This window comes from Channa argus, chromosome 17, assembly GCF_033026475.1.
Source record: "Channa argus isolate prfri chromosome 17, Channa argus male v1.0, whole genome shotgun sequence".
Taxonomy (NCBI): Eukaryota; Metazoa; Chordata; class Actinopteri; order Anabantiformes; family Channidae; genus Channa; species Channa argus.
The window spans coordinates 16,805,951-16,821,219 of record NC_090213.1 but is presented as its reverse complement, the minus strand read 5'-3'; positions in this window follow the sequence as shown (position 1 = coordinate 16,821,219).

The window sequence follows — 15,269 nt, the reverse complement described above, 5'->3', positions numbered from 1 at the left end:
GATAAAGCAGGAGCTGCATTTCATTATCACATATTAAGAACACGTTTTAAAAAAAAACACTCTGCTCTTTTAATATCACTAAAATATCTCTAAAAAGGCCTCCAACATTCCAATTGTCCCTGCTGCCAAGATGATTTGTATTTGGCCTGCAATGTTTGATAGTATCCCCCCACAGTGAAGATTCTAACACAGATATGTAATCAACATGTTAACATACAGAGCGTGTCCACAACCCGTTATAGTCCATGCTGTAAATAATATACAACAAACAAGCAACTACTGCTGGAGTCCTTTAAATCATGTTCCCTCCTGTGAGGGAGAGTTCTTTTATCATAAAGTGGAGAAATAATGTAAAAAATGTAAAAACGATTTCACAGCGGTGATTTATCACAGCAGCTGCCTTGTTACATTTATTTATGTAGTTTGTTTTCCCCTAGGAACTCTATTGTTGTGTGACCATGCAGTTACATTTCACATTGTCCACTTGTGTTGCCTTTTGTGTTTTGCAGCTTCATTTTACAATCTGACTGCGAGATGTGCTTGAATGTATCACCTCATTTTAAAGAAAATACAATAATTAATACGCAAAGTCATTTACGTTGCAGAATACATGCAACCGCTATTTGCACAAAATGTATGTAGCCAACAAACTGTAAAGATGTTACCTAACCTTGACCAACACTATTATTGCCACTCTTCTCTCGCTTAAGACCACACAATCGCTACCAAATCATTGCATGATTGCTGCAGTATCATGCACAGACTCTTGCACTTAAACGATGCTTGCAGACACAGAGGCCCAGGTTTAGGCACAGGTTCCATTTAATGAAGAAACGATAATAATCTGAGGATCCTTTTCAAATACATTAGTTCTGTTATTAATGCTGGTATTAGTTTTGAGGACGGCAGAATTGCTGAATAAATCAGACACTTGTCACAGAAAACAGCAGAGTGAAGTCATAATGCATTTCATATTCATATATGTGATCAAAAAATGAAACAAAGTTCAAAGTGTTTAGTATCTGACACGTCCTTTTTCTTTTTCTTATCTGTCTTCCGTCCCAGTGAAATCAGACGTATCATAAAACCACCTTAAAAGACCACACACAGTGTTTTGCCCTGTGTGGAGATGTCATGGTGAGACAGACTGGTTGCCATGGCTATTTCCAGTGGCCAACCCTTTGATGTGTCATAACAGCGTTTCCTGCCCATGTTGTATCACACTGCCCAAAACGATGCTCTAATGTTTCATCTAGTGATGGCACCTGACTGGGATTCAAGTCATCAGTGTGGGACTGATGAAGTTTCTCAACCACTTGTCTGCAGATTTATTTTGACCAACCAAATTGCTCTTGGAAATACAGCCGAGATGAATATCTCCATAACAACTTGTCTCTCAAAGAAACAGTAATAAAATTTGGCCTGTGTGAATTCAGCCATGTCACAAAAATAAGCCTGATCACAGGCGTGTCTATGTGTAGTGTAGTTTGTTATAATGACATGCAGTGTGCAGAAGAGTAGACCATGTTTCTTATTAGGTTCCCCTTTGACAAGTGGATACTAAGTGGAACTACTTATCAAATTTCAGATTGTAACCTGTGGGAATTTGGAAGAGCTTCGTGATATACAGTGTGGATGAATGAATGACGATAGATGGATGGATTATAACCATAAGAGGATTGGGGAGGTAATTGGGTGTCAAGAGAAATTAAAGGCATCACTTTTGAAACCAGAAATATTTGCATCAGTTAAGCCACTGGCAATCTAACATTTGACACAACATCCCAATAATAAATACCATCTCCATGGTTTCAGGGTAAAGCTCAAACACAGTAGGAGGTGTTGAAAAGTTGCTGCTTTTCACAGGAAGTGTTGCAAAACAGATGCTGTTTGTTTTCTAATGGTTTTCTGCTAGCAGATGGTTCTTTTTAGCACTGAGCAATATGCAACATGTTGCAGTATGGAACCTTTATTAGACACACCACAGTTGGAATGTGTGTGATCACTTTTTCTGCTTTGTGTCCTTATGTTTCTATGTGTGCATTCTTGTGCACGCTTCCCATATGTATTTGTATTAATGATACGATGTAAGAGCTCACAATGCAAGCGTAGATTTCAAGCTTTCTTCCAATACAATGGCCAATCTGACCCCCTCCATGTGGTAAGAATGGCCCCTTAATAACTGTTAGGCAGACTGGGTGATTGGCTTTTGGGATGATAATGTTTGCTTTACTTCTACTACTTGCTGGTAAATGTTGCTACTACTGAGTGGATTGTCTTCAATTTTAAACAAACATGACTCTCAGTCGATAATTTTCCATGACTTCTGTGATTCTTTGACTTTTCTTTTTTAGTTTCCAGATAATAATTTATCTTAAAGATGTCACCAATACCCTGACTTTAGCACTGCTAGCACCACTGACATTAAGATTTTGAATAACCACTCAATCCTATTGCCTAACCTCAATCATCTTCATCTTAAGATCCTTGATCTGTAATAAGATTCTCCGGCCAAATCTCCACATAACTGAAGCTATTCCTTTCAGGGATTCCTTTTTTCTTCAGGTTTTGAATAGTGTTGATTTGCTGGTTCTAGCGTGTTACCACATTAAATAGGTACATGTACAGTAGAGACTTTTACACCAGCTAATACTAGTAGTATCGCTGTGAGTATGTTGGCAGGCTGATGTTAGCATTTAGGCATTGCTGTGCCTAGAATGGCTGTGGAGTGTTGATCTTTGCCTTCTTTAAATGCCAACATGAGGACTGGAATACGTCTCTGTAAGAGCTGATTTTAATACCAAATAATTGCTGGATGGTATTTGAATTATTGCTGAAAATTACTTAGGTTGGCTAGAAGCCTCACAGTGACGCGAAGCCGTTTGGGGGATTTGAAAGGCGTAAAAGTGAGAGTAGTAGTCCCCAAAGATCATCTTTGATTTGACACACAAACAAGCTTATTGTTAGAACGGAGGCCTGGGGGGAGAGAACTGCGTATATAGGTGTATACCACCCTGTACATGCCTTACAGGCCACATTCAAAGTCACAGGAACATAGTAAAAAACCATAAACCTTTGCTGCTTGAATGAGAATTTCTATGCATTTTAATTAAGCTGAAAAAACTGATTGATGTATTAGGCACAGAGCGGCACTCACAGCAGCTCGGCTTTGCCTAAATAGCCAGTTCCTGAATGATAAACAAGTAATCAAACAGTAACCAATCAATTACACAGTACCACACTGTATTATTAACTGTACATGCGCTAACTAACCAAGCATCATCATTATCACCATCATCATCATCCAGCACCACCACGTCCAGCTGGAATGGAAGCGATTCGTGTCCCGCCCCCCCCTCCCAGACTTGGTGATTGTGCTGTCTTTGCAACAGCTGTAAATGAACACTTATCCTTATCCAGCTTACAAGCTGTGTACTCGTGGCAGTTGTATCATCTCTTTCATTGCGCCTTTGTTATCTCTCCAAGCTTCATTTTGAATGTTTGTGCAGTGAAAGTGGAAAAAAACCCTAAAAGTTTTGGGGTTTTTTTTAGAAATGTTTGCCCTCGTCCCTTTATGTGTGCAGGGTTTCACTGGCAACTACATTTTGCAGCCTCGACGCGTATGTGCTGTTGAGGTCAGCAAAAGTCTGGAAGCAGTATTCTACCTTTAGATTTGACTTGCATGGATTGAATAGCATGGATTATCTCATTTGTTTAGTCTGTAATACAGTAATAGATAAATGCAAGTGGTGGTTTTAGGGGAAGTTAGCACGGCTGTATGTTTTAGAGGCACAGTGACTTCCTGTAGTCTGAAAGTCTGAAGCCAGGCAACCAGCAGAGACTTTGGCTTGTGCACTGATTAAACAAACAAGATATAACATGTTAATTAGCAAAGCCTCTGGAGCTAATTGTCGCCTCGCTGTAGCTTCATATTTAGTGAACTGGCATGAGAATGAGAGTAAGTCTCTTCAGCTAGAAAGCAATAGAGTATTTGCCAGTAAGGACTTGGATGGTAAGGTGTCTTTTTGGAAAAGATCCTGTAACCTTTAAATGGTGTAAATGTATGTAAATCTATCGTTTACTTTTTCCAAATGAATCAATTAGTTGATAGACAGCAGAGTTTATGGGAAAGTTAGATTCAAACACTAGGCAGAATGCTGGGATTGTATTTGGACTGTCAAGATTAACGTCGCTGCGAATAAATTCAAACCTCATTTTTTTAAATTTTTCTTGACCATGTAGGCTAATCTTAGGCCTCGCTTTAGAAGATTTTTAAGTAAGTCCAACTAGTAGGATGTAGTGTGGTAGACCCAGCACAAAGTAGTACATAGGTAGAGAGTTCCGGGTTCAAATTTTGACCAGCCTGCAGCTTTTTATTTTCTTTTTTACTGAGTTTTGGATTTTTCATTGTAACTGCTGCCTGCTGCATCCAATAATGTCATCGAAACAAAACAACGAGCTGAAAGTTGCCAAAACTGCAGGTTGATGGAAACTGCAGAGTCACATGAGACTTCTGTGTGGATTTGTCACTGGTGACTTCCACATCAGACTTTTGATCCATTGTTAATTGGAGCCGCTTGAAATTAAAGCCTATTTAACATAATGTTGTGTGAAGTGGAAGCAGGTTAATCTTACACCAGTTCTATTGAGGTCTGAGCTTGCTTTGCATCTGCTGATGGTGTTGTGTGTGCATAACTATTTGATAGATGAGTGCACCTGGTATAAAATTAGCTGTGGCACAATAGTAATCTGAGTGCCTGTAATTTTGCCTATTGGGGTGAAGGTGGTTCATGACTTTACTCGTTTGAGAAAAGAGGACTTGGTTTTGTTAAGACATAAAAAGAAATAACAAATTTGTCCAGCCAAAACACGCACTTTGTGATTTTCCACCAAGTGGCTCATTAGATGGATTCTAAACTCCTCCACATTGCATGAATATGTACAAAGAACAATTCTGACCCAGTACATAATAGCAAAATGGAAACAAAGCCATTGGTACTTGTGGTGTCAGAGAAAGTCTAAGTCTAATTGGGCTCACACAGTGTCTGAAGGCCAACACGAACTGTGAGGAGAATTTTACGAAAAAAGCAGCATAAAGAGTAAAGCGCTCGTGGCGCCTCATCTCCCCCTACCTCATTCCCCTGTTTCCATCCATCCCTGCACTTGTCCAGCCCTCCACCCACACAACCTGAAGGCGACTCTGTTCCCCGGCAACACTGGGACAGGAGGTGTGGTGGGGACTGGGAGACTGAAAGTGGGGAAGGCCAAAGGTGAATACACATTTGTTGTAAGACAAGAGAGGGGATCCAGGGCCTTGTTTAAGACCTTTGAAGATGAACTCAAGCACTGATTGAGCTTTTAAAGGGTGTCATGGTAACTGCACTGTGCCATTGTGGTCAAAGGGTAGAGCTAGGAAATACAACTGAAGTAAATAATCATGAATCTACAGTTCAGTTATACTAGTATTTCAACAAAAAGAGAATAATTTAAGCAAGCTTTCCCGTCGTCTTCATTTTTTGTCACTGAAACATAATTTGCCTTTTCGGCAATCAACATCATTCAGCTTGTTACCTCAAACAGTGCACTGTAAGTCTAAGAGGAGGTTGCAGAGAGGTACACAACTAAAAGTAGAAACGTGACAAAGAGATGAAAAGGAATGAAACACACGAAAGATGACTGAACAAGACAAGAAGTGATTATGATGTGAAAGAGTTTACAGGCAAATATAAATGACTCTTGAGCCTGAGAAATGAGTCTGGCACTGAAGGACTAAAAATTGCTCTTACTGCTGATAGAAATGTGTGTGATTGCACTGTTTAAGGCGGGTTATATTTCAGCCACAAGTGCTATTTTGATCTTCTTATTCCCCAAAGTCTCAGTTCTTGAAGGAACCCAGATGTAGGCCTAGCACCTTTAAGTAATGGTGCTACCGTGTCACGGCTATTTTTAGACACCCACCGCGACTGTCTGCCTAATTAACATCTTCCTGTGACATTGTGCGAAAAAAAAACAAAGCTTGTGATTGGCTTATGGAGTTTGGAGTGTCTTGACAGCGGTTTGCAGCCTCTCAAGTAACCGGCAGTGGGGACTGATTGTATTTTAGATCATCTTCTCTTTTTCACTGTTTGTGTGTGTTGTTTAATGTGGCTAAAAGGTTTGTCCCTTCAAGTTCATTACCGGGAATCTAGATATAAAAAGGAAATTAAAAAAAAAACACACATCTGCTACATTTACCAATATTGTCGCTAAGAGGCCATAAAAAAGCAAAGCAGCATTAGCTGGAATGCGTCCGCCCTGACTGGGTAGCTGTGTGTGACTCAGCATAGGACACAAAAAAATAGGGAAACTAGGTAAAAATGTAGACGGTTAGATTGATAGCAAAATAAATGTTCACAAGGTCAGAGAAAATGATGCAAGGATGCAAATGAAAAACAAGTTTTTTGACAGTGGAGAGAGGCCCCATCTCTTGGGCAAGTTAATGCACCTTCCAAAATACTGAGAAACTGAGTGGGACTCAGTAAAGGACCGAATGAATGGTGTAATAGGATCGAGCCTTGTATAGTATTTTCATAGCTAAAACCAGTCACAGTGCAGCATGGATGTATTTGGATGGATTTTGGACTCACTGTGGTTCTGGTATCTGGTATTATTCACATAATAAGTGGGACAATGGGTGTGAAAATCCTGAGGAATGTTTTGTGTCTCTGGGCTTCTTCCGAATCAAGAGGAAGGCCCTGGGCAGGTTTCAACAAGTGGAGACAGCTGAGTTTGAACCAATGCTGGCACAGCAGGGACATTTACTCTCTCTGTTCACTTTCTTTCTGACAGTATTAGACCAACAGATTGATACCAACAATAGTTGTATACATTAAAGCTACAGTATGTGAATTTGAGAGGCATTACACAATTTATCTCCATGTGGAGAGGATCTGTCAGAGCCTCTTGTGACTGACAGAACAACACTGTCAGCAGAGCAGAGATACTCCATTGGAAAGGTTTTTAAACGAGGCTCGCCCTTCTTTTGGGATGCCTTCACTGATTAGGGACTTGCTTCTTTAGGTTCTAGTTTGGTTAGTACATGAGTTTGTAATCATAGTTAACCTGCTTTTCCACATCTCTCCCAGATGACATCATCTGAATCCAGGGAGACAGAGGTAGAGCTGTTGTCCACCAGTCCCACAGTTATTGGTTCGGACCTGGCTCCTCCGGTCACATGTCAAAGTCTCCTTAAGCAAGACACAGAACCCCAACTTAGTCGCTTCCAGTGAGTGTTGGCCAGCTGCACAGCAGCTTCCCCATCGCTGTGTGAGTGAGTGTGTGATTGTGAGTGCAAATGGGTGAATATGCAGAACATTTCTCTTCTGGAGGAGTTTTTCAGGTAGAAGCAGAGAAATGTAGGGAAGTTTAAAAGCATTTTGGAAATTAAAGGTCACATAATAATAAATATTTATAGTTTATTGTTAGAGAGAGTCAGGTTAGCTGCACTCCCCTTCTTTCAGTCTTTAAACCAAAAATTACCGCATCCTGACATCAGCTCTGAATGTACCTAATTAAAAAAAGGGAAATGTTAAATATACCTTTTTTTTTTTTTATTTAAGCAAAAAAACACAAGTAGTAGAAAGGAAATACACCTGCTTGTTTAAAGTTTCAAGGTCGTGAGTTCAGGGTCGCCACAGCGGGTCCTTGTCCGCATGTTGAATTGGCAGTTTTTTTTTCCACGGATGCCCTTACCCTCCCCAATTTCTACCGGGCTTGGACCAGCACTGCACAGCTGGGGATGGAAATGGGCTGTTCAGTGTTCAGGGGATCAATGTCTTGCCCAGAGATACTGCGACATATAGCCGGAACCGGGAAACGAAACCACTGACCCTGTGGTCTGTGGACTTACCAACTGAGCTACAGCCGCCCTGTACTAACTATACTGTATGTATTTTTGGTTACATACAGTATCCGGTATGACCCAGTCAGCCAGAGTCCAAGCTGTCAGCACAAACTAGGCTGCAGATCTTCAGACTGCAGAACTGGTTAGACAAACAAACAAACTGTAATTCATGTGCACTGCACATTTCACACTAAACAGGGGCTTGCGCTGATTTACATACTATGATGTAAAGGTGAATTTAGGTAAAAGTGTGCAGCACGGTGGTTGGTGCTGCCGCTTCACAGCTAGAAGATTGCAGGTTCCCATCTCTAACTGTCTGTGACGTTTCAGCGAGTTTGCATGTTCTCCCTGTGCCTGCGTGGGTTTCCTCCAGGTACTGCAGTTTCCTGCCACAGTCCACAGACATGTATGTTAAGTTAATTGTTAACTCGATTGCCTGGAGGTGTAAATGTGAGTGCGAATGGATGTCGGTTTGTTGGCCCTGTGAGAAGCTGGTGACCTGTCCAGGGTGAACTGTGCCTGTCACCCAGTACACCTGGGATATTGTCCAGTGGTTACAGAGAATGGATGGATGAAAGTGTAAATGGTTCAGTCAGTCCACAGTAAACTAAATAAACCTTTGTATCTTGAGTTCAAAGCTAATTCTTTCTCATTTCTCATACATTTGGAATGAGCCCAGTATCACAGCTCCTGTCTCAGCCCTGTTTATTTTAGTCTGCCCGTCCCTTTCTCTGTCTAGCCAGCAGATGCCCTCGGACTTTGCTCTACTTCCAGTCACCTGATGTTTCTTGTGCACTCTCACACCTGGTCCCACTTTCCTTGTCAGTTCTCTTAACAATTACTCCAGCCAATCACACCTGCTTCCTGCCAAATCATTGTACATGCCATAATTCTTTGCCCTTACTCTGGACTTTTGTCACCTTCCCTGCTGCCTAATGCTACTGCTGCTACTTGTTGCTGGATCCCTTCTACCTCTGTCTGCTTCTCTACCTGTAGGCCAATCATTTTTTATTGCTAAATTGACTTCACTTCAGTTGCTTAGCTGCTGTTCCCCCCCTTGCCAGTGCTCTACACCAGCTATAACAGTAAATAGCAAGTTTAAAGTCCAAAAGAGTGTCTAATGTTACCGCTTCGTGAAGAACAATCTGCACTTTCCAGATGTGGTAGATGAGTAAGAAGTCATTGGTTAGAACCCGTGAGTCAGGGTCAAGTTTCCACCAATCAGAGTCGGATGTGATGACATCAGCAGTTTATTCATGCTGAGGACCTGGGGACATCATGTGTTCATGAGTACATCTTGTTATGTACTGCATTCATTTAGGCATCTCTGGAGATACCCAGGTTTTAAAGAAATCCATCAAGAACTAGTATGATTTCAGGTTATATTTGAGCAGTAAGGGTAAATATCCACACTCATTGTGATTACACTTACACTCTTGGAGTCTCTCGTGCAGGAACATACAGTGGATAAGAATGGGTGTCTTTCAAATCTAATACTTTGCCCATGGTGGCCCTGCTTTTGGCCAACATGGTGAATCCTAGACATTGTGTACCAGCATTTAAGAAATGTCACATGCACCATAATTAAAGGTCACAATTTCTGTGTTTGAAAGGTGCTATTTTCTAGCAAACAGATTAAAACACACTCCGCTAGCTTCACACATACCTAATGACGACTGTACAAATAAAGGTCAAAATTGTAAAGTCAAATGTGATGCCTTTAGATACCACTGTTCCAATTTAGATGAAATTGGTCAGGGTTGATGCATTTTGTGGTCAAAATGTCAAACTTTGAAAGACCATAACTGCTTTATAAATGATCTAATTAGGATGAAACCTGGAGGGATGATAGTGGTTATTAGTCTACAGGGTCATTTGTGGCTAAGTCTAGCACCAGTGTCCACAACAGAAGTGAGCAATAGCCTTTAATCTTGGCGGAAATTAATAATCGCAGACAGCTATGACTGCTGATATGCTGATGGTGTCCCCTCGACTAGCAACTTATTTGAAGTCCTTGAACTGAGGGACCAGTGTAGAGAATGTCTCCTGCCATGTAACCAAGTAAGCCCGTATTAGGCTTGTAGTTACTCAGCATCTTTGACAGAGACATTTGATGATAATGTAGCAAAGTGAAGTTATACACACTCTGATCATCAGCTGCTCAGTTCTGACTGTGGTAGCACTGCTGAGTGTGGTCCCATCTCCTTCTGACTACACTTGAACATAAAACAACAGGCTGACTTGGACCAGACACTGAGCGTGGGTGCTCAGTGCAATTCAATCCACTCCACAAAGGTGTGTTCTGTCAATAAAAGTACTGAAGATGCTCCATTTTTCTACACCTATATGTCAGGTGTTTGTATGTTTGTGTTTTTTTAGAAAATATGTCCTGCAACTTATCCTCATTTTGCACAGTCCTGAACAGCCAAGCTGTGGTACTGTAATCTCCACTTCTGAGCGTTTTTTTTTCTTTTTGACGGTGGCTCACACTTTTTCATTGTTTTTCTTTTACAGTCGATTGCATTTCTATACATTGTAATTTTACTAGACTAATGCATTTTCGGCTGCTGTGACTCTATAATGACCCAAAATTGCATCACTTGACACAAAAGGCTTAAAAATCAACATTTATCGTCCACTCCATCCAAGCTTGTGAGGCGGCGGGGGGGGGGGGGGGGAGCTACATGCAGAGTGAAGGTGTGTAGATTATTGTTGCCATCTATTGGGCAGCATTGCGTAGTACACCCATTACAGTACTCGACGGTCGTACATATGTGAGAATTTGAGTTGAGATTTTTCTTTCACTTGAATTGCACTCATATCTCACTCTCATTACTTTTAATTATTCATTTGGCAGCTACAAGACATCTTGTGTGCTCTATCCCACCGAGGTACCAGTATTTCTGAAATGACGTATCAAGTATAGTGAATGAATCAAATGCGGCTCTTTACTTCTTGTGTACTGCAAAGCTGAGTATGTGAAATGCTGGCAGTAATATGACATTCTCACGCCCCCAATTCTATTTCAAAACTCAAAATTGAACTTAAAATTTAAAACGACATACTGTAGCATACTAGAACCTCTGCATCAATTTGTATTGAAACGGTTTGTATATTTTCCCTCCCATGTGCCAGTTATTAAAAAAACTTAAACTTAATAATTAAAAGGTGATTTCTGTTACCTATATTTATATTTTGATGTTTGGTTACCTGAGAAAATAAAAGGTCATAACCAACCTTCACTAAAACTCTCTCGCACACACACACACACGGTCCACACTCATGCCCTTGCCCTCGCCTGTCAGGTGAAATGACTCTCTTCTCTTCCATCGTGGCCCCCAGACCAAAGTGCCAGACATTTGACCTGTGGCTGCAGGAGTCCGAGCCAGTTTGCTGTGACAGTCCAAAAAGCACTGACTTGAGCAAACGACCTTGTCCATCCCCCTCTAGACCTCCATAGACCCGCTCAGCGTTGGCAATCAATCCAGCTTTTTAACTGCTTGCTTTGCACTCAGTCACCATGAGAGGGCGCTGAGATACTCTCCAATCAGCAGCCACAAACTATTGTTTGCTCTTCTGTGATTTGCTGTCTGAGATTGTTTTTCTTTATCTGTCTGTCTCTCACTCTTCTCAGTCCGGTAAATGTCCAACTTGTGTGAGCGTGTCTTTGCACATTTGTGTGTGTGTGTGTTTATGTTTCTGTTTACTGTGTGCACTGTATGTGTGTGCACGTGCCTGTTCCGCTCTCTGTTGTGGAACAAATTACAGAGCGGCTGGGGAGCCAAATGACTAATCAGTGGTACACAGATTAAAATCCAATTGCTGCAATTTGAAGCCACACAAGAGTGGTATGGGAAATGAACTACTACAGTGTCTGCGCTGCTGTCTACACTAAGCAAACCTGTTAGATGCTGATCTTTTAATTAGCGCAGCCCCCAAAAACTGTGGATCAAAAATTTCAAAATCGCATATTTACCTTCTCGACTTGGAAAAAGTCTAAATGAGGGATTTTGGAAATGCGACAAAAGCTGGTGACACTTGAGTGTCATGAAAAGAATATGCAATGGCTTTGTTAATACCACCTATTGCAGTGCTTAATGCATCGGAAGAGCTCATTTGCATATTGTGTGAAATGCAATCTGTGCATGAAATACAATAAAAATGGAGAATGAAGTTAGAGGAAACCACAGCTGGTGGTTAATTTGTTCATATACACCAGGAGGACGTTAAGAAGATGAAGTGTTGTGTTTGTGACGGGGTTGGGAGGATGGGATGTTGTCTGCAGCCACTCATTTGCCATCCATGTATCATCTCCTGCCCACAATAACCACTTATCAACCACAGGCTAAAGTGGCCATTGCCAGGGTTTACCATTGCCGGCTTAGAAATGGATTGAAAGTGGCGCTTGTTTATTTTAAACTACAGCCCAGCAGACAATTCATTTCTCCTCGCACAAAAACATGTTCAGAGGGAGAATGAATGATGTGAATAATGAGCAAGCCCTGGCCGAGCCCACTCAGCCCTGTAGGTGAAACCCAGCAATTGACTCATCCTTTTTTATTGTATCATCATTTTTTTTTTCCTTCTTGGATGTACAAAAGTGCAATATGTGCTCAAGCAGGGCTGAGACACAACATGAACGCTTGCCTAGAATAATCTCAATGGCAAAAAATAATCTCATTTTGTCTGGGAGTGTAAAAATCCTGTTTGCATGGCTGTGGCGTGTGTCTTTGTGCCTGAGTGTCTCATGGCAGACAGGAGACGTGCGTGCCGGCTGTTGCCGAGACCATAACAATCCTGCTGGAACATTTCATTGGGAACAAATTGAAACATGACACTTTTACCTTTTTTTTTTTGTAAATGTGACATAGTTTTCTTTTGGACCATACACACAAAGGACAGCTTGTTTTTTTTTTGTTTTTTTTTCTTAAACAGTGTGGACAATGTTGTAAATGCCAAAAATGGATGTTTTAAAACCTTTATTAACCAGCCATGATTTGACAACACACACCTGCTCCTTTTTAAGCATTGTCCTCCATATTCAGAAGCAGAAATGAACACACCTGGGAGCTGCTACAGCCCCTTTGGAAATTGAGTAACTCCACTGGAGCAGGATCTAGCACAGATGCTATGTTTAAGGGAGGAGAGAACACGTTCGGTGATTTTTTTATTATTATTTTTCCAACCGGACAAACCTCTACTTTATCTTCATAAGCTTGCTTTTCTAAAGTTTGGCCTGCTCTAATGCAACTTCTGAAGTTTTCCAGCACTGATCCAGAATCATCATAAGGTTTGACTCTGTTGTTTGAGTCACTCATTGGCTCGTCAAATTTCTTACTGGAAATAAAAAAACTCACCAGATGGCAGGCAATCTTCTTAGCAACTTCCACAACCACACTTCAAATTTTCTGGGAAATATGCTTATTAGCTTTTTTTTTTTGCCAAGTCTTACATAAGAAGATTGAAGACTTTCTGAATGCCAAATCAACATGCGGACAATGATCCGCTGTGGTGACCCTGAACTCACAGGAAAAGCCGAAAGGACAAAAACATCAAATAATATACACCGTTAAATGTGGAGTTTTAATTCAATTCACTACCTTTTGCCTTTAGCTTTTGTGCCTAAACCTAGAACGGTTGTAGCTCCATTTTTATGATTGTAACCATGACAACGATGGTCGCTCTAGTTCATTAAAACAATCTACTGAACCTACTAAGAGGGAGAAGCTCATTATGCTGCAGCGTAATTATGGGCTGATAACTGATAATGGCCCAATGAGTGTTTGAAATGGGATGTATGGAAGTTTATAGAGGCCAAAATGTTTGAGGCCACAAAAGTAAATTTCAATAACTTTGTCGTTTGCACAGTCAACTTTCCAGCATTAGCAGGCCTGGATTCGTAAGAGTAAAGTCAGATTTTAACACGAGGAAGACAGAATCGTATTGGCTGATTTAAATAAGTGGAAAAAAACCACCTGAGGAAAACAGAGAGAGCAGACACAGAAAGGAATGTGCACATGATAGGGATTGCTCACACACAGACTCTGCTCTCAAAAATCTGTGTGGGCTCACTCTGAAATCCTAACTTGCAAATCCAGGAGCTTTTAAAAATTTGGGTTTGTGCTCTCTCAAGGGTTTTGCGATTGATATACTTCCATAGAAAGCAGTGTAACTTTAAGGTTAGGGAAAGGTAACAGTCTAGTTTATTAAAGAAAAGGTAAAAATGACTTCAGACACAATCCGCATATTTACATTGAATCAAAACCACTTAACCACTGTGTTTTTGTTGCCTAAACCCAACCACAGACAGGAATCAGGAAGTAAACACCGATCTCCAGTCTGACACTTATCCACATTAAAGAAACACAATCATACAGGCAGCACTTCATTTATTCAAATATGGCTTCCAAGTTTATTCTGTGACTATTGTACCACTATAATGTAGTGGAGGAAAACTGAATTGAACACTGAACCTGTATTACAGCAGTACAACCAAAACCTCCTTGGTATAACTGTATTTTTCAGCCATCAGTGGCAGCAGTGAGCACAGTGTTGCCACTGTGTCACCGACACTTTGAATTCACACGGTTTGTTTCGACTGTGTTGGACGACACATTTCTCTGCTGCACTTCCCACCTTTGAATCATTCCTACCAAATTGTGGCAGAGTTTCGCCATTTTTCAAAGTTTCTAGCTAGCATTAAAATGCCCAAGTCAGTCGGAGAGGATCATCCAGTGTTATGTATGTATTAGTAGTGGAATAGTAAGTGTTTGCCATGTATTCTGTCATACACACCCACATAACACGTGCACAGGATGATGATTCCACAATGGCACGATTATAAGCTTTTATTTAGTCGTATAGCCATAAGGCATGCCTCTGTCAATAAATCATTAAATCATTGTAGCCCAGGGCTTGGTCAAAGGACCGTCTAAAAGCCATTACTCCAGATGGTGCATTAGGATGAATATCATTATGATGATATCATCCCCCACAGGTCCTTTCTGTCATTTTCATCCTATCATATTTTATGGCCATGGTCTTCTTTTTTTTTTTTTTTTTTTTGCCATATTGCCATATATTTCATGGTCCTTACTTTCCTGCAGGTGTTGTACTTCATACATGACAACATAGGACAAAGTGCTAAGGAAAACTGTTTTGTTTTGTTTTGTTTTGTTCTGCTCTCTTTTAAACCACAGAGCAGGTTGTTCTTTTTGAACTCTCTCTTTTTCGGCGTATTAGGAAAAGCTCTTTACAATCCTCAACCAAAAAAAAGAGGAAGATTCCTCAGGCTGAAACAATTTCTTCCCCTCTCTTCTTCTTCCTTCTTTTGAGTATATTTCTAAATTTATCCATCCATTAGTGGAAGACGCAGAAGACAGGGTTT